General features: G+C 55.3%; 1 protein-coding gene across 8 annotated transcripts in view; it reads right to left on the reverse strand.

Annotated features, from left to right (window-relative positions):
* Positions 1-16,451, reverse strand: part of LINGO1 (leucine rich repeat and Ig domain containing 1) — a 209,762-nt gene that overhangs the window by 180,352 nt on the left and 12,959 nt on the right. For 6 of the 8 annotated variants that reach the window (XM_070620959.1, XM_070620981.1, XM_070621012.1 and 3 more), the window contains exon 2: positions 8,027-8,142. The exons of the other annotated variants lie outside the window; for them this stretch is intronic. The gene's annotated coding sequence lies outside the window, so the exon portion shown is untranslated. The remainder of the gene's footprint in view (positions 1-8,026; positions 8,143-16,451) is intronic. 8 annotated transcript variants of the gene reach the window in all.

Raw genomic sequence — 16,451 nt, forward strand, 5'->3', positions numbered from 1 at the left:
ACCCTCTCCCAATTATCGGGCCGACCCCAGGGCTGTAGGGAGCAGCTGCACGGTCGGCTGACCTTTTGGAGGTGCCCGGCTCTCACAGTTCTGGGATTTACACAGACAGCCTCTCTGTGGTGGCTCCCAGAAAGTAGGACATCCAGGTGGAGGAGGGGATGGCAGTGCAAACACTCCCGCCACCCTCCAGACCGCCTGGACAGCAGAGCCACTGTGGCACTGTCTCCCCAAATGACCTTGGCAACTCCTGGGGGTGGACCCTGTGGGGCCTGGGGTAAAGGCCTGGAGTGCCCACTGAGGGGAGGGCCTTGGTCAATGTCCCTTCTAGCTCCTCTCTGCTCAGTGAACTGGAAGGCCTCAGGGGACATGGGAAGGGAAGCCCCCTTGGCAAGAACCCTTCTTTGTGTCAAGGGGTCCCCTCACTTTCCTGAGCCTCTGCCCCCTCATGTGTAAGTGGGGTTCAGGTACTAGCTGCCCCCACATTCTCTCGCTCAGGCAGACGAGGCCGGGTCACTCTGGAGGGTCTGAGGGTGCACCTGGACACCCAGCAGATACTCAGCCCCAAGCAGAGCAGATCTGGCTCCCAGAGAATAAGCTGGGTTCATTGGGTGGGGGGCCGGGCTGAAAGGCAGGTGGACACACACACCAACCAGCAACAAAACCACACCCAGGATGTCGCCTGGAGAGCCTGCAGGAGTGGCACGGGCAACAGGGAGCCTAGGATCTCAGAAGCCAAGAGGACACTGCCCCACATCTAGAGGGGCTGCTCCTGGGCACAAGGTCCAGGCACATCCACCATTATAGACTGTCGTCAACACATCCCAGCCTCCTCCCAACCCCATCCTGGCCTGAGTGGCCTGAGTGGCAGAGCAGAGGGTCAGTTGTGGAGGACAGAGGGATCCTGGTGGAGGGCTCTGGTGTACAGGGCTCAGGCTGGGGCCTGAGGGGGCTTAAGAGCTGTGGGGTGAGGTGGGGACAGCACCTCCTCTTTGTCCTCCCCATGCCAGCCCCCACCCCCACGCTGAGCAGAAAGGAGCTGCAGCTTCACCACCTCCATCACACAGCCATCCTTCTCAAGGCCGGGGTGTGGGGTGCCAGCTCAGCGTCTGTAGCTCACGCTCCACTCCACTCGCTCTCTCCAACCCCAGCTCAAGCTCTTTTATTATTCAGAAGAGCCTCTTGATTGAAAAGGCCTCTAAGGCATCTCACAAATAAGAATCCTTTAATTGGGAAGTTGTTAACTTCTCAAAGAGGAATTCTAGTTTTGTTTCTCCACTACCTCCTCGCCCCAAAACCTGCCAACTAAACACAAAGGCTAACAAAGCCAGGCACCCCACACCAGGTCCCCTGCCCCGCCCCCCACCCCAGCAGCAGGGGCAGCGGCAGGAGGGGCAGTGGCTGCCCCACCCCCCTGTACAGCCCTCAGGCCCCCACGCGTGACTCAGAGGAGACCCTGAACCTCTCCCTCTGCGTGTGCCTGCTCCACTCCCCCCTCCCCACCCCACATTCAGAGCAAAGGGTGGCAAGTGGCTAAAGGGTCAACAGGATGACAGGCCCACCCAGACAGAGCAGGGACCATGTCTGCTGGGTTCCCAGAGCCTAACACTCAAGGTACAGACCCCCATAACCCCCCTGCTGCCCTCTGCCATATTCTCCTAAGGTTGATGACTGAGAATTATATTTATTGAGCATTTACCATGGGCCAGACACTGCTCTAAGCCCTTACGTGTACCAACCTACGTAATCCACACAAGGTAGATGCTATTATTATTCCCAACTTACTGATGAAGAGACTGAGGCCCAGAGAGCTTAAGTCAATAGCCTAAATTGACCCCATAATAGAGAGGCAGAGCTGGGACTGGATCCAGACAGTCCGGCTTCAGAGTGGACACAACCTCACCCACCTGCCCCATCACGGCCTGTGCACTCCTTCAGGGCCAGGACCGTGGCCGTGTCACCTCTGTGTCCCTGGGCACAGCACAGAGCCTAGAAACAGCTGCCTTTAACACACATCTGCAGAGTAAACAGATGAAGATGAACCACAGCAAACACCTTCCTGTTCACTGTCTCCTTTGAGCCTCACCAGGAGCCTATGACGAAAGCAGGCAGGCCAGACAGTCCCCAACTCATAGTCAGGTAGACTGAGGCCCAGACGAGAAAGCAGCTGCCCCAGGTCACCCAGCTAGGCGGGGGCAGAGCCCAGGGAGTTCCTCCTCCCAGCCCCAAGTGTGTATACCTGCCTTCCACCCAGAGTGCACAGGGACTGGGTTGCGGCCGTCACAAATGGTGCCATGTTCCTGGGTCCCCATTCACATCCCGCCTGAAGCAGACTTCCCAGAAGCCCTGGGCCCGGCCCTGATGTAGGAATCTCCTCTCTCTCTCCCTGACAGCTCAAGGCAGGCTCAGCACTCCCCTTGCGCACCTCAAGGCATGAGGTGCTCACCACCAGCAGGGCCACCTGGTCCACTGTGGGATAGTTCACTACCGTGGAAATCCAGGCTAGTCACACGCTGTTATGAGTTGAATCGTGTCACTCAAATTTATATGGTAAACTTCTAAACCCCAGTACCTCAGAATGTGAGTTTATGTAGAAATTGGGTTATTGCTGATGTAATTAGCTAATGAGGAAGAGGTCATACTGGAGTTGGAGGGACCCTTAATCCAATATGGCTGATGTCCTTCCAAGAAGCAGAAATCTGGACATCCAGGCACCCAGGGAGAAGACCATGCGAGGAGTCACGGGGGAAGACGGCCACCTCAAAGCCAAGGACAGAGGCTGGAACAGATCCTCCTTTACAGCACTCAGAAAGAACCAGCCCTACCAAGCCTTGGATTTCACACTTCCAGCCTCTAAAACTGCAAGACAGTTTCTGTTTAAGCCACCCAGTTTCTGGTAGCTCATTACAACGGCCCTAAGAAATGAATACACCTACAGACCTAGGTTGTAGTCCTGACTCGATCCTTCATTGGTTGTGTGACATTGGACAAGCCCTGGCCCCTCTCTAAACCTGGGCTGGTTCACTTCATCTCCAGCACACTGCCTGGCACACAGTAGGCACTCAATCAGTGCTCGTTGGAAGAACGTATGGGATAACATCATCCATCTTGCACATTGCTGTGACGAGGACGAGGATATGAAGGATGAGATGTGCTCTAGAAATGCTCAAGCCCTTGACACCATGGTGATGGCTGGATCAGCAGAGACACACAGAGGGCTGGCTGGTGCGGCCGCAGCTGCAGCCTGAACAAAAGGGGTGTTGCTCCGGGCAGGCAGGGGCGGAGGGAGGTGGGTCCTCCATCCATCAAACAACAGACATCGAACATTGCCTGAGTCCCCACCACCTGCCAGGTCCCTCACTGGGCCCTGGGAGTAGGAAAGGAGAGCTCCCAGGTGCCAAACGTGGCCCTTGCCCCATGTGGAGCCTAGACCCATACATGGAGGCTACAGGGAGGCGGAGTCAACTCAGTCGGTCGGCACAAGCACAGACTTTCTCCACATCAGAGCTGCCTCTAGCACCTGGGCTGCCCTGGAGAGAGTGAGGTCCCCATCCCTGTAAGTGTGGAGGTAAAGGTCAGAGGACACAGTCTCAGGGACACCTATACCCCCTCAGTGTGAGTCTGGTTTGGGCCAGTGGATCCCAACCTGGCTGACCAGCAGAAGTGTGGGGCTTGCTAACCATCCAGATTCCTGGGTTCACCCAGTGGAACCTTCTGGATCGGGAGGTCCTGGTGGACCCCTGAGGATCCCTCTCTTTAATGGCATCCCTGGGTGGTCCTGATGCAGAGCCAGGCTTGGGCACCCTGGCCCAGAGAACTCCGGGGGTCAAGCAGGACTCCACTTGGGAAGAGCTTTGATAATGCACGTGGGGGTGTGGGCAGCACACGGACAGGAGACATGTGGGACAAAATGCAAAGATGAAGATACATTGAAGATGATGACAGTAAAATGACAGGAGAGCTCCCCAGGGGAAAGGTACCCACGGCCATTCAAAGGGGCCAAAGTGAGGGGAAGAATCAGGGAAGACATTCTGGAAGGAGTGAGGTTTGGCTGGTGGCAAGAAAAGCATTGTAGATGGAGGTGATGAAAGATGAGACTGAGCCTGGGGTATGCAGGGGATAGAGGAGGAGAGTCACCTGTTGGAAGGAAGGAGGGCAGGAAGGGTAGGCTTGAGCCAGATCCTGAAAGGCCTTGAATAACCAGGAGCAAGATATTGGACTTCAACCTTAGACAGCAAGGAGCCACTGAGGGTTGCTGAGGAGGAGCATGACATGAAGGCAGGCCTGTAATAGTGACCACCAGCAGAGCTCCGAGGGGCCTGGGCTGCTCCAGACTCACCAGATGAGGCTCCCTTTGGGGAGGAAAGAGTGAGAGGATTGGGCCCAGGATCAGCACCCCACTTCCTGCCCACAGCAGCCTTGAATAGTGTTACAGAATGATGGTACCAACCACCAGGCCATTTGGGAGGAGCAGCTGGGATGCTAAGCCGGCAACAGTTTCTCTAGGTTGGTAAATCCAGAGAGCTGGTCTGTACGGCTGGAGTAACAGACCCACCCATGGGCAGGGAGCCCCACAGGCTGGGTTCACCCTAAGCAGTGAGGGCCAGATTCCTCCTTTACATGACCTTGTCCAGGCTCAGAGGCTTTAGAGCCCCCAGATGCTGGCAATCCCCCCTTTACAAGCCCAGCCCCAGCCTCCATCCTCGGTGGCAGCCTTACACACCCACAGTCTGTGCAGCCACTCCAGGTGGCTCTTGGCATCTCAAACTCTCCACTTCCCAACAGGACTCTTCCTTTCCCCTCCAAGCCCATCCTCAGCCCCCTATTGCTCAGCTCAGTTAAAGCTTCCACCACCCACCCTGCTCTCAGGCTCTGATTTCCCATAGCCCATCCTTCAGTTATGCCTTCAGTCTCCTACTCTCAGCTACTCCTGCCTGCCCCAGCCCAGCCCCACCATCTCTCTCTGGACAATGCTGGGGCCTCCTAAGCAGCCTCCCAGCTTCTAGTCTTGCCCACCTCCCACAGAGAGGGAGCCTGTGTGCCCCATATCACCTCCACGCACACTCTGTACCTCAGGGCCCTGCAAGCCTGTCTCAGCCCCTTCCTCGCTGGCTGCCCTCCAGTCACACTGGCCTCTGCGCTAGTCCCAGCTCGGAGCCTGTCCAGACCTCCAGAGGGTCTGTTCCCTCTCCTGGGTCTCTGCACGAAGGGTGTGTCACTTGAGAGGCCCTTGCTGACCCCGCTGCCGCGAAGGGCTCCCCCTTCACACTCACTCCCTTGCCTGCCTTATTCTTCTCCACAGCATTCTTCACTCCCTAACCTTACATTAGGAATCTACTTATTCGGTTTTTTGCAGTCTACTCTGTTAGAATTTAAGCTCTATGAGGGCAATGATCTGGCCTAACATTTTCCCCTGTGGTGCTGGGCATGTAGAACAGTGCCTGACACGTAGCAGGTGTCAGATAAGTACATGTCGAATGAATGATGAATGAGCCATTGAACAAATGGATGACTTCGGTAAGCATTTATGCAGCAGCTAGTATATGCCACAGGGAACAGAGGGACAAGTCAGGCTAGGTCTGCCCCGAGAGCCCCCACGGTTTGTGGGGAAAAACAAACCCAAATCCCTGGGCAATCCTACCTGGTGTGCGAGCAGTGCTGGGGTGAACAGATGTACACCAGCCACCAGCTGGGCCTGGGTGTCAGGGGAGCTTCCTGCAAGAGACACCCCACTCCCAGCCTCCCTCCCCGGCTCTCCTGGGGTCATGGGCCACCCCCTACTCTCCACTGAGGGGGTGAAGCGAGGCCTGTCTGACCAACCACATTGATTCAAGAGTCAGTAAATCTTCAGAGCTCTGCAAGGAGGAGAGCTGGGCAGGGCTTGTCAGAGAGAGGGGCTTGACTGAAACACCACCGTTCCAGCCAGTAAGCGGGAGGTCAAGGGCTGTGGCATCTGGGACCGCCAGCCTTGCCTGCCCTTCCCCACCCTGCCACCTGCCCCTCCCCTCCAAACACAGCAGCGCTGGAGGAGCAGGCAGGGGAGTGGGCAAGGAAAACCCCGGGCTTCCTCCAGGAGTTCAGAGCTTTGCTGAGTCAAGTCTCAACCCGTCAGGCACACTTCCGTGCCTCCCCATGACCAGCCCTGCCCCCTCCTGAGCACACAACTCCCAATCACTCCAAAGTCCCCTAGGCTGGGCCCTCCCCACTACCCTAAACCTTTTGTGCCTATCACAATCCTAGAGACATCATCTCGTTCATCCAGGCATTATTTATAATGACACACCATTGGAAACAATCAAAACATACAACAGAGGCTTAGTTAAACATGCTGTGGCACACACAGGCTGGAACATTACACTGCCATTAAAAATCCCATTACAGGAGAGTATTAATGATGGGAAAATGATCTTGGTGTAGTAGTAAGTGCAAAAGGCAGGTTAGAAAACACTAAGTACAGTTTGATCCCAATTATGTCATAAATGTATATTTTATAAAAGACTGACGGGCAAAACACCCAAGTGTTCACATTTTCTATAGAGAACACAAGATTTTTTTATAATCAGAAAAATAGAACATTTTAAAAGAATCCTACAGCCTTCGAGGCTCAGCCCAGGCCTCCCCTCCTCCAAGCCCGCCCAAGCTCCCCAGCAGGGAGAGCAGCCTCTGTGTTGGTGCCCCTCTGTCTCCCAGCCCACTGAGCCTCCTGGAGCCGAGCCTGGTCCCCCCGGGCTGCGGGGAGGCTGCTGCGGCCCCTGACGAGGGTGAGGGCAGGCCCCAGCCACCACCTCCCTGATGCTGCTGGCTGCCTTGCAGATAACCCTGACCACATCCTCTTCCCCATCTCCCAGCAGCAATTACAGGTTAAACTGGAGGGGCTAATTAGCTGCTCATTCCACCTGGGACTGGCTGATTAGCAGGAATATTTTGATGGCGATAACTGGACTTCAGAGCGAGGCCTAGTTCCCGGAAGGAACTCCAGCAGGCGGCCACCTGCCACACCCCCAGCTTCCTGGATGGGAGGACAGTGTCAGCGCAGCCTCAGCCACCCCACAGCTGTTACCCAGTCCTTCAGGAGAAGGGGTTCAAGGCCTGCTGCCTGCCAAGCTGCTAAGTCTTCTTCCTCTGAAAAATGATGACAACACTCTAGTCCAGCCTGCTGCCCCGAGCCTTCCTTCCTCATTCTTTTGGTTTAGCAAAGTCTATCCACAGCCTTCTCATGGGTCACAGAAGCTTGTCAAGAATAGGGGATTGGCCCAGATAAAGGGTGGAAGTCACTTGTCCAAGGTCACAAGCAAACCAGGGGTCAAGCCAGGCAGCAACCCAGGTCCCCCTTCTTCTCCATCTCCCACCTCTTCCAGTCTTGCTGTAGTTTCTCCACATTCTTCCATGTGGGACACAGAGTAGGAGGACCTGTCACGTCCCACCTTCTGGATATCCTGCTCTTCATAATACAGTCCAAGAGGCTATCTGCTCTGCTCACAGAGAGTCAAGGTCACCTGGTTGCCAGTGCTTGTCACATGTACACCCCTGGGGCCGAGTCTCATCCTGCCCTGAAGGTGTCTGGATCCACACGCTGACTCTGGCTTGCAGCTCCATTAAACTCCACATGTTGCAGCCAGTGCCAGCCTCTTGACGGTTTCTTGGCCCTGACTGTCTCAGTACACTTGCTCCCGCACCCTCCTGACCTGGAGTCATGCACACATTTGGTCAACATTGTGACAGAACCAAGGACAGAGCCCTTCAGCTCACCATTAAAGACCTCCCATTCCGCACAGGAACCCATTAGCCAGTGCATCCATGAAACTATGTTGCTCAGAAGAAAGCCCCAGGCTTCTGAGCTGGCTGCCAGAGCCCTGCCATAGCAAGGGCTAGCGGGAGGTGGAGCTGCTGGGTCAAACTTCCTGGACCCTGGGAGGGAGAGATGAGGAAAGACTGCCCCTGGACAGCCTCCCTACAGCCTCTCCCTTGGGGACCCCACAACCACCCCCATGGCCCACACTCTACCCAGTGGCCCAGAGTGGCTTCTTACCTCAGGTCAGGCAGGCGTTTGGAGAGTGCAGCTGGGCTGGGGGTGAGCTGGGTTGGACTCCAGCGCCCTCTTTCCCCTTAGGCACCCGAAGCCTCAGGGTCTGTGGGCGCAGAAGGCTGTGGGAGGAAGGAGGTGAGCTGTCAGCTAGAGCAGGCTGCAAGGGCAGTTCTGGGGAGCACTGTGGGCCATGCACACAGGAGGGGTCTGATCCCACCTCCCTGGGCAATAACACTCATACATCTCTCTCTCTCTCTACACACACACACACACACACACATTCTTGCTGACACACTCATGTGTACACACTCACTGGCACACTCATGCTTACACACTCACACATGCTTTCACATGTATACACACATGCACTTACTAACACATTCACACATCACACACATGCTGGCGTTTACACACACATGTGCTCTCACTCACTGACACACACAAATGGGGATAGTCCCTCCTGCCAGGACTGCTGGGAAGAAAAAAGGAGAAAAGGGACCCACTGCCTGGCACACAGCAGGTGTCCAGCCAACACCAGGGCCTACCTTCCTTCCCAGCCCAGCCCCAGGAGGCAGGCCTGGGAGCTGCCTGAGAAGGGGTGCAGGCAGAACACCAGGGGTGCCTCTCCCTGGGCCTGAGCCTCAGCCTTCTGACTCCAAGGATCCCCTCAGCTCCCACCCCCCACTTCCCTCCCCAGCTTCTCCTGATTTATTCATTCACCAAACATTGTCCAAGAGCAACTCGGGACCCAGTGCCCCCACACTCCATGAGTGAGGGAAGATACTAGGGAATCTTGTCTCCTTGGCCAGACCCCAAGACACAGGCCTTGGGCTGGAGTCCAAGGAGGCAGGGCAACTCCCAGCTCTCCCACTTGCTGGCCGTGCGCCCTGGGCAAAGCTTCTCCCTCTGAGTCTCAGACAAGACCTGATTCCCTTCCTTAGCTGTTACTAAGAGGTTCGAATCCGATCAGTGTTTCTCAAAGTGTGGGACACACAACCCTGGGGGCACCCAGGGGATTCCAGGTGGGACACAGACAAACGTTTTTATTTTCATAGGTATGTGTTTATTTTTCAGTGTATTAAAAAAACATGACAGGCACATCACAGCTGTGATTTCACAGACATGTGGCTTAGGGAGCGCTGGGTAGTCCACCTTCCAATGTGAGTCAACACCAAGACAAGGATTAAGAAAACAGGAGTGCAGGTGGTGCCAAGGTGGCTACAGCTGCAACGGTGAAAGGAAGACTCAGAAAGCTGGCTTCTATCCGGGCCTGGCTCCTGGCAGCGCCTCCTTCCCTGGAGGGCCAGGCCAGCCCCTCCTTTCCCTCTCAAGCCCCCAGAGGGCACCTCCAGCACAGGCCTCGCTCCTCAGGGGGACTCACACGCCTTCCAGATGAAACGGATGGAATCATGGATGGATGAGGCTCAGAGACAGTTGCCACAATGTGGACAGAAGATGACAAAGGCCTTGAGTCCTTGCCAAAATCAACAGTCCGTCAAGTCTAAGACGCCAATGGTGGAATTTCTAGCTACGTGGTAGAAGAAGACAGAGGGACTCTTTGGAGGCAAGAGTGTTCTTGTTTCATGGGCTGCAAATTTCTCCAAGAAGGAGGCACAGAAATGGGCACTGAGCAGGTTTCAGGGCCGCCTGGGCTTTCCTGTCCTGGCAACAGAGCCACAAGCAGTATGGCCCCAGCAAGAGAGGGCCTGCCCAGCCCCACAATTCCCCAGCCCCACGCTATGCCCCCTCCTGCCAGCAGACCCCAGGGGTGCCTTCCAATGGCTGCTGATCCTGGAGGACAGGACAGGAAATAGTGGCACCAGCCTGGGACAGAGGGGTAGCCAGAGCCTGGGCAGTGCCTCAGGCCTGGGTCCTCCAAGCCAGGCCCAGCCAGGCAGGGGGGCCCTTAGTGGCTGCCCAAGCTGGCTCCCAGTAGACTGATACAAGCCAGCCAGGCCCAGGCCAACCCGGGCAGCTCCATCCCTGGCAGGCCTCCAGACCTCCTGGCTGGCGGCCCTGAGCCCAGTTCCACCTGAGCTGGCAGGGCAAGCCATCCCCACAGCACCACTCCAAGCCCCCAGCTGCCATATTCCAAGATAATGAATGGGCCTCCTGCTCCCTTCTCCCCACGCCTTCCTGAAGCTCCTAGTTTCCTCAGTGGCATCGCAAGGAGTTGCTATGGAAATGGGACCACAGGCAGAGCATGACAATGATTTGGGGCAGGGGAGGAGACGCAGTGGGAGCTGGGCGCTTTCCTGGACTCCAGGAAAGCCTGTGTGCCAAGTCCCAGGAAAGACATGAAATCCTGGCTGCGGCCTCACAGCCAAGGTGGGCAAAGGGGACCACAGCAGAGGTGGGGGACCTCCTGCTTGTCCTCCTGGCTCCATGCCCCGTCAACAGAGCCCAGCGAGTCTGAGAATGTCTGTGTGTTCAGGAGAAGTAACATGTGCTGCAGGGAATGTGAGACTTCCATGGAAACGGCTACTTGCGATGCCGCCAGAGTGGGGTCAGCACTGGGGGGATGGAACCCAGTAGGTGCTCAGCGAACACTGGGATCAAAGAGGAAGGTACAGGCATGTGAACTTGCGTGCACGTGTATATGAATGTGTGTGTGAGAGAGAGAGGAAGACTGGGGGACAGTCACAGAATCAGAGCTTGAGAGGCCCAGGCCCACCATACAGACAGGGACACTGAGGTCCAGGGAGAGTTGGGGCCACCCAGAATGTCAGCCAAAAAGTCAAGCCCAGAACCCAGGTCTCCTCTTTCCCAGACCTAAACTCTCTGCCCAACACCCCAGCTTTTCACTCATTCATTCACTCATTCGTTCATTCATTCTACTTTCGGTAAGTGCCTATTTTGCGCTTGGGATTGCTATAAAGAGATGTAAAGGACACCATTCCTGCCCACCAGGAACTCAGAGAGGAGACAGGCCATCATGGTCAGAGGGAGAATGCTAGGACAGAAGTCCAGGGGGCTGCAGGAGCCCAAGGAAGGTCACCTTGGAGATTTCGGTTATGGGCTTCTAAGCCACACTTCAGAGAGGCCTCCGGGTTTCCCTGATTTGTCTCCCAACTGCTCCTCAGCACAAGGCCCCTACGGCCCCCACATGGAAGCCTCCAGTGTGCGGCAGTGCTGAGCCTACCTGAGGCCCTCCCCTCCAGGAGGCAGTGGGGGTGCTTCCCATTAGCACTCCAGTCCCTAGGAATGAGGAGCTGTGAGGAAAGTGCCTTGCCACCCAGAAGGAGCTTAGAGAAGGCTGGTGCTCTGACTGCCCCCTCCACCCCAGGCTCAGCATCATCCTGCACTGGTCACTCTTTCTTGCTCATTCTTTTATTTTGAAGATTGGCCCTGAGCTAACATCTGTTGCCAATCTTCCTCTTTTTTTTTCTCCCCAAAGCCCCCAAGTACATAGTTGTATATCCTAGTCGTAGGTTATTCCAGTTCCTCTATGTGGGATGCCGCCTCAGCATGGCTTAATGAGCTGTGATAGGTCCACACCCAGGATCCAAACCAGCTCTCGCTCATTCTTCCTCTCCTGGGCACCTCCCGTGAGCCAGGCATTGAGCTGGGCTTGGGCTGGGTCAGAGAACACGAAAGCCCTAGTCATCAGTCCTCACCCTTGTGGAACTCAAGTCTCCATCTTTGTCAGCAGCACACAAATTCTCTCCTGTAGTGTCTGGGGAGCGTGAGAAGGCTTCCTAGCGGAGGAAGTACTTGGATTGGCTCGGAGCCTGCCCTCAGACTCCCAGCAGGAAATGAGTTTCTATCAGAGAACTAGGCCAGGGCCTGCACTGCCAGCCCATGTGACCTGGGGCTAGGCTGGCAGGTGGAGGGTAAGGGGGGCACATTCTCTGACTGCTGTCATCCCCTCCCAACCCCCTGAGGCTGCCACAGCTGCCATCTCGCATCTCTAATTACCACTGTCCAATGGAAACCAGCTGGGGACAGGAGAACAATAGAGACACAGGAAGGAAGGCAGAGAACACGAGAGATAGAGGCCCAAAGAGAGACAGAGAGACAGTGACCCCAAGCCAGCTAGACAGAGAGAGAGGCAGAGAGATGAAAATGATGGACAGACAGAGCGATTCGCCCTCCCCCAGGGCCAGGGCTGCAGCTGCCAGGAGGAGTAGACACACAGCTGGGGAGGGACCCACAAACGAGGGCTTTGCAAAGATGTTTCAGCAATAAAATTCTATTTGAAATGAAATCCTATGCAGTGGGGAAAGCCTTTCTATGCCAGACACTAATCCAGAAGCCATAAAGTACAAATTTGATAAATCCCACTATATAAAAAGAAAACAGCTACACGGCAAAAGACACTATAAACAAAGTCAAAAGGCAAGTGAGACACTGGAAGAAAATGTCACTAATATACAAAGAGCCCCTACAAATCAATAAGAAAAAAGACAAAAGAAGAGAAAAATTGGCAGTGAATTAGAAATCCGCGAGGAAGAACTAAATTGGCCAATAAACGTATGAAAAGATGTCCTATATTACCAGCAATCAGGGAAATGAAAATGAAAATGATGTGATATCATTTTTCACCCATCAGATTGGGAAAAACTAAAATGATTGATAACAACTAGTGCTGGCAAGGATGTGGGGAAATGAGCACTTACAGACAATTGGAGGGAGGGGAACTTGGCTCAACCTCGGCAGAGGTAAATTACCAATTTTCAACAACATTTTAAACCCCCGCCTCCACCACCTAGTAATCCCACTCCTCAGGAGCCAGCCTCTCCTGCAGAAGTGATAGCACAGGCACTCACACATAAAGGATGCTCACAGCAGCACTGCTGGTAAGAGTAAGAAAGAAATTGGAAATAGCCTAAATGTTTATCAATAAGGGACTGCCCAAATAAAATATAGCCCATCCATACTATGGAACACTCTGCAGCCATTCCACAGAAGGAGGCAAATCTGTGTATGACAATACAAAAGACTCAAGCCATAGGACATTATTTCAGAATGAGCCCATTTTTATAAACAACAATTTGTTGGCATATACCCCAAAAGGCTGGAGGGCAATACTCTAGACCTTATAGTGATCACCTCTGAGGTGGGGACGAGGGGCATTCATGGTCTCCATTATCCACGAGAGTATTGTTGGACTTTCTTTCATAATCAGAAAAACAAAATCAATAAAGAGTGAATGGGCTTTTTTTTAAAATCCTGCCCAGACTCTAATATAAATGCAGATCTAAGGAGCTGTGATTGAAAGGGGAGGGGCCTATCCAGCCCCACCCCCACGCCCTTAGCCCCCAGTCCCCTTCCTGGACACCAGGGCTCCAGGACCAGTTTGAAAACCTCAGCTAGAATGTGGAGCCCATCTTTCTGCTCCTCCAAACCAAGCTCAACAGGGCAAGAAGTTGTCCAAGGTCACACAGGCAGTCTAGACCGGCTGGGGCTAAAGCCAGGGCCTCCGGCTCCTCGGCAGGGCTCCAGGGCTGGGGTGGGAGGCTTCCCTAGGTGTCCAGGAAACCCTGGGACCATCACAGTCTTGGGGAATCCTAGGCTGAGCCTGAGGGGAGGCTGGGGGGCAAGGGAGATGTGGGAGGGACCCTTGCAGAAAACTCCAGGGAGGAGGGGGCTTTGAGGCCAGGCCCTGGGCTCTTACAGGGCTCCTGTGCGAGGGATGCAGAGGGAGAGAGAAGGATGTGGGGAAGTTGGGTGTGTTTCTCTCTGTGCAAACAGAGAGGGAGGGCAGCCCATTAGTGTAAGAAGAGGGGACCAGTGTGTGCAGGTGTGTGGTGTCCCCAGAGAAAGAGGGCTCCTGCGGGTCTGCAGAGGTGAACTGTGGAGGGGTATGTGTAGGCCTGTCTGTATCTAGAGTCAGCAGGAGTGTGTGTGTGTGTGTATGTGTGTGCACGCACACTCTAGGGCATATGGGCATCCAGCAGGTCCGTGGAGAGGCCAGGAGCAGGTGGCAAATTCCAGAGACCTATCCCCAACTCACCCTCAGCCTCATGCCTAACCCCAGTGCCTCCACACACTACCCTCCAATCAGACTGGACCCCCGTCCTCCTTAGCAGAGACAGGCCTCCAAGCCTTTGCACTTGCTGTTCCCTCTGCAGGGACGCCCTCCCTTCCTGACCAGATCCCATTGTCCTCCAAGAAGCCTCTCCTCACTCCCTCACCTCTCCCTGCAGAACAAGGTGGGAGTCCCTCTGGCATCCCCGATCTGAGTCACCTCTGTCCTGCCCTGACCCCCCAGCTGTAAGTGCTGACAGGTCTGAGCCCCCCACGGGTGAGGGGGTGGGTCTCATTATTTTCTGTACCCAAAGGCCAGGCCAGGCCTGGCACAGAGGAGGCATCAAGGACCCAAGTCTGTGGGATGACTGGGCGGACTAACACAGCCCTCGGCCCCAGCTGGCACACACTGGGGCTTCCTAAGGCAGCAGGACAGAGCAGAAAGAGCAAGGCCTGTGACTGAGACGCCGAGCTTCTGTCCTAGGTCAGCACGACAGGTAACACTGACCATGTCACCTGGGAAATGATTAAAGCAGGAGTTCTTAACCAGGGTCCCCAGGGAGGGGGGACTTAGGAGGTCCATGAGCACTGAAACTGCTCTAAACTGGACGTGAATTTACGCATGCAGTGGGGGAGGGGGAGTGCACCTGTTTCAGATGTACAGCCGTGGCTTTTACCAGATTCCCCAAGGAGCCCACAGTCCAAAAAGATTCAGAACCACTGCGCAAGAATGGAGCAAGGCTGGCCCCCCAAAGCAGAGAAGGCTCAGGGCTCAACGTCTGCCTGCACATCAGGGGAGCTGTTGGGGAGCAGGGACTAGCACAGGTCCTGTGGCCCCAGGACCCCAATAGAAGTCACAAGGAGCAGATGCTGGCTCTGAGAAGGGAAGAGTGCTGTCCAAAACAGACAGGGCTGCTTGGTAGGGAGTGAGCTTCCCATCATGGAAGGGCGAGAGCACAGGCTGGATGGAGTCAATGAGTGAGTGGCAACCCTGAGTCTCATTCGCAGACTCTCTGGATTTCCGGTTCCCCATCTGACACGCCAGGGTAGACAAGGTGGTCCCTATGAGTCCATTCTGAGTGTGTGAACGGATGTGCAGGGCTGTGTAGGCTGTGGCTGGCATGTCCCGGCTCCAGGCTAGAGGGCTGAATGCACAGTCTGCATCTGGGCACTCCTCCCAGCTAGTAGTGGCCTGAGTCCCTCTTCCCTCAGCCTCCTGCTCCCCGACCTGGGGTAGGGGACAGGCTGCCCCGCACTGCTAAGTGGGCCTGCAGAGCCCAAGCCCTTCTTGGGTGCAGCACTCACCACCTCCCACATGAGGGTAATCCCAGAGAAGACAGGAGCAAGAGGTTTCACAATGAGTCTGGACTGGGGCCAAGGGAGCCAGAGCTTGACAGAAGCACTGAGCAGGGCTGGCAGCCAGGCCAAGGCCACATGAGCTCAGTAGGCAACCCCAAACTCTCTCTGACCCCTCGAGGGGCCTCTTTCAGTCTACCCTGGGGAAACTGAGGCATAGACAAAGCCCTCTGCCCCGGGCCACACAAGGGGTTGGTGGCAGATCTGGCCCAAGATCCCAGGCCTCTTGCCCCTGGCTAGGTTTCCTCTGAGCACAAAAGCACCTCACCCCCCCAGTGACTCAGTGCATGCCTCAGCACCCCCTAATCCTGCCAGAGAGAGGCAGCTGGCACTGGGGTTCAACAGACTGATTCAAACACAGGCCTGCAGTGTCCTCCTGGGATCCAGCCACCCTGAGCCTCAGTTTCCTCCCCTCTAAAACAGAGGCACAGAACGCACCCTCCTACTCCTGTTGTGAGGGTTATAAGAGCATGGATGTACAGTCTGCTTAGAGCATAACAGGGGCCCTTTCCATCTCCCCATCTCTGGGCCTCAGTTTCCCCATCTTTAAGCAGGAAGTTTGACCTGAGTAAATCCCTGGGTCCCCAGAGCCTCTGATGCCTTATGGGAAGCTTGCCCAGGTGCCCAGTCTATGCCTGTGCCTGTGTGGAGACAGGCTGCAGTGGCAGAGACCAGGGCCTGCCCTTGGGAAGGCCCCTGCAGATGACAACTGGAACTGTGGAGCAAGGCTACTTAGCAGAGCTATGTGAAAGTGTCCGTATCAGGCTCCCAAACTGGTGGCCCCTGTGCCTCCACATTGCCAGTCTCCACCTCTCCCTATTGCATGACACCCAACCTGCTCCACTCATTACCTGCCTGTCCCTTTTAGGTACTAGGTTTGTACCCCTGCTCCACAGGCCACAAGAGGCTTAAAAATGGAAAACTCAGTGTGAGCTGGGTAGTGATCAAGGAAGGCTTCCTGGAAGAGACAGGACAAAGAGAGTCAAGTTCACACAAGGGGCCTCAAATATCCAGACCCTGCGGAGCCACTGACAGTTTCATACATGCCCTTCCCCCTGGGCAGGGATACCTGACCCCACCCTAGGCTAGCCTCAGAGCTGTG

The sequence above is a fragment of the Equus przewalskii genome, chromosome 1 (genome assembly GCF_037783145.1).
Source record: "Equus przewalskii isolate Varuska chromosome 1, EquPr2, whole genome shotgun sequence".
Taxonomy (NCBI): Eukaryota; Metazoa; Chordata; class Mammalia; order Perissodactyla; family Equidae; genus Equus; species Equus przewalskii.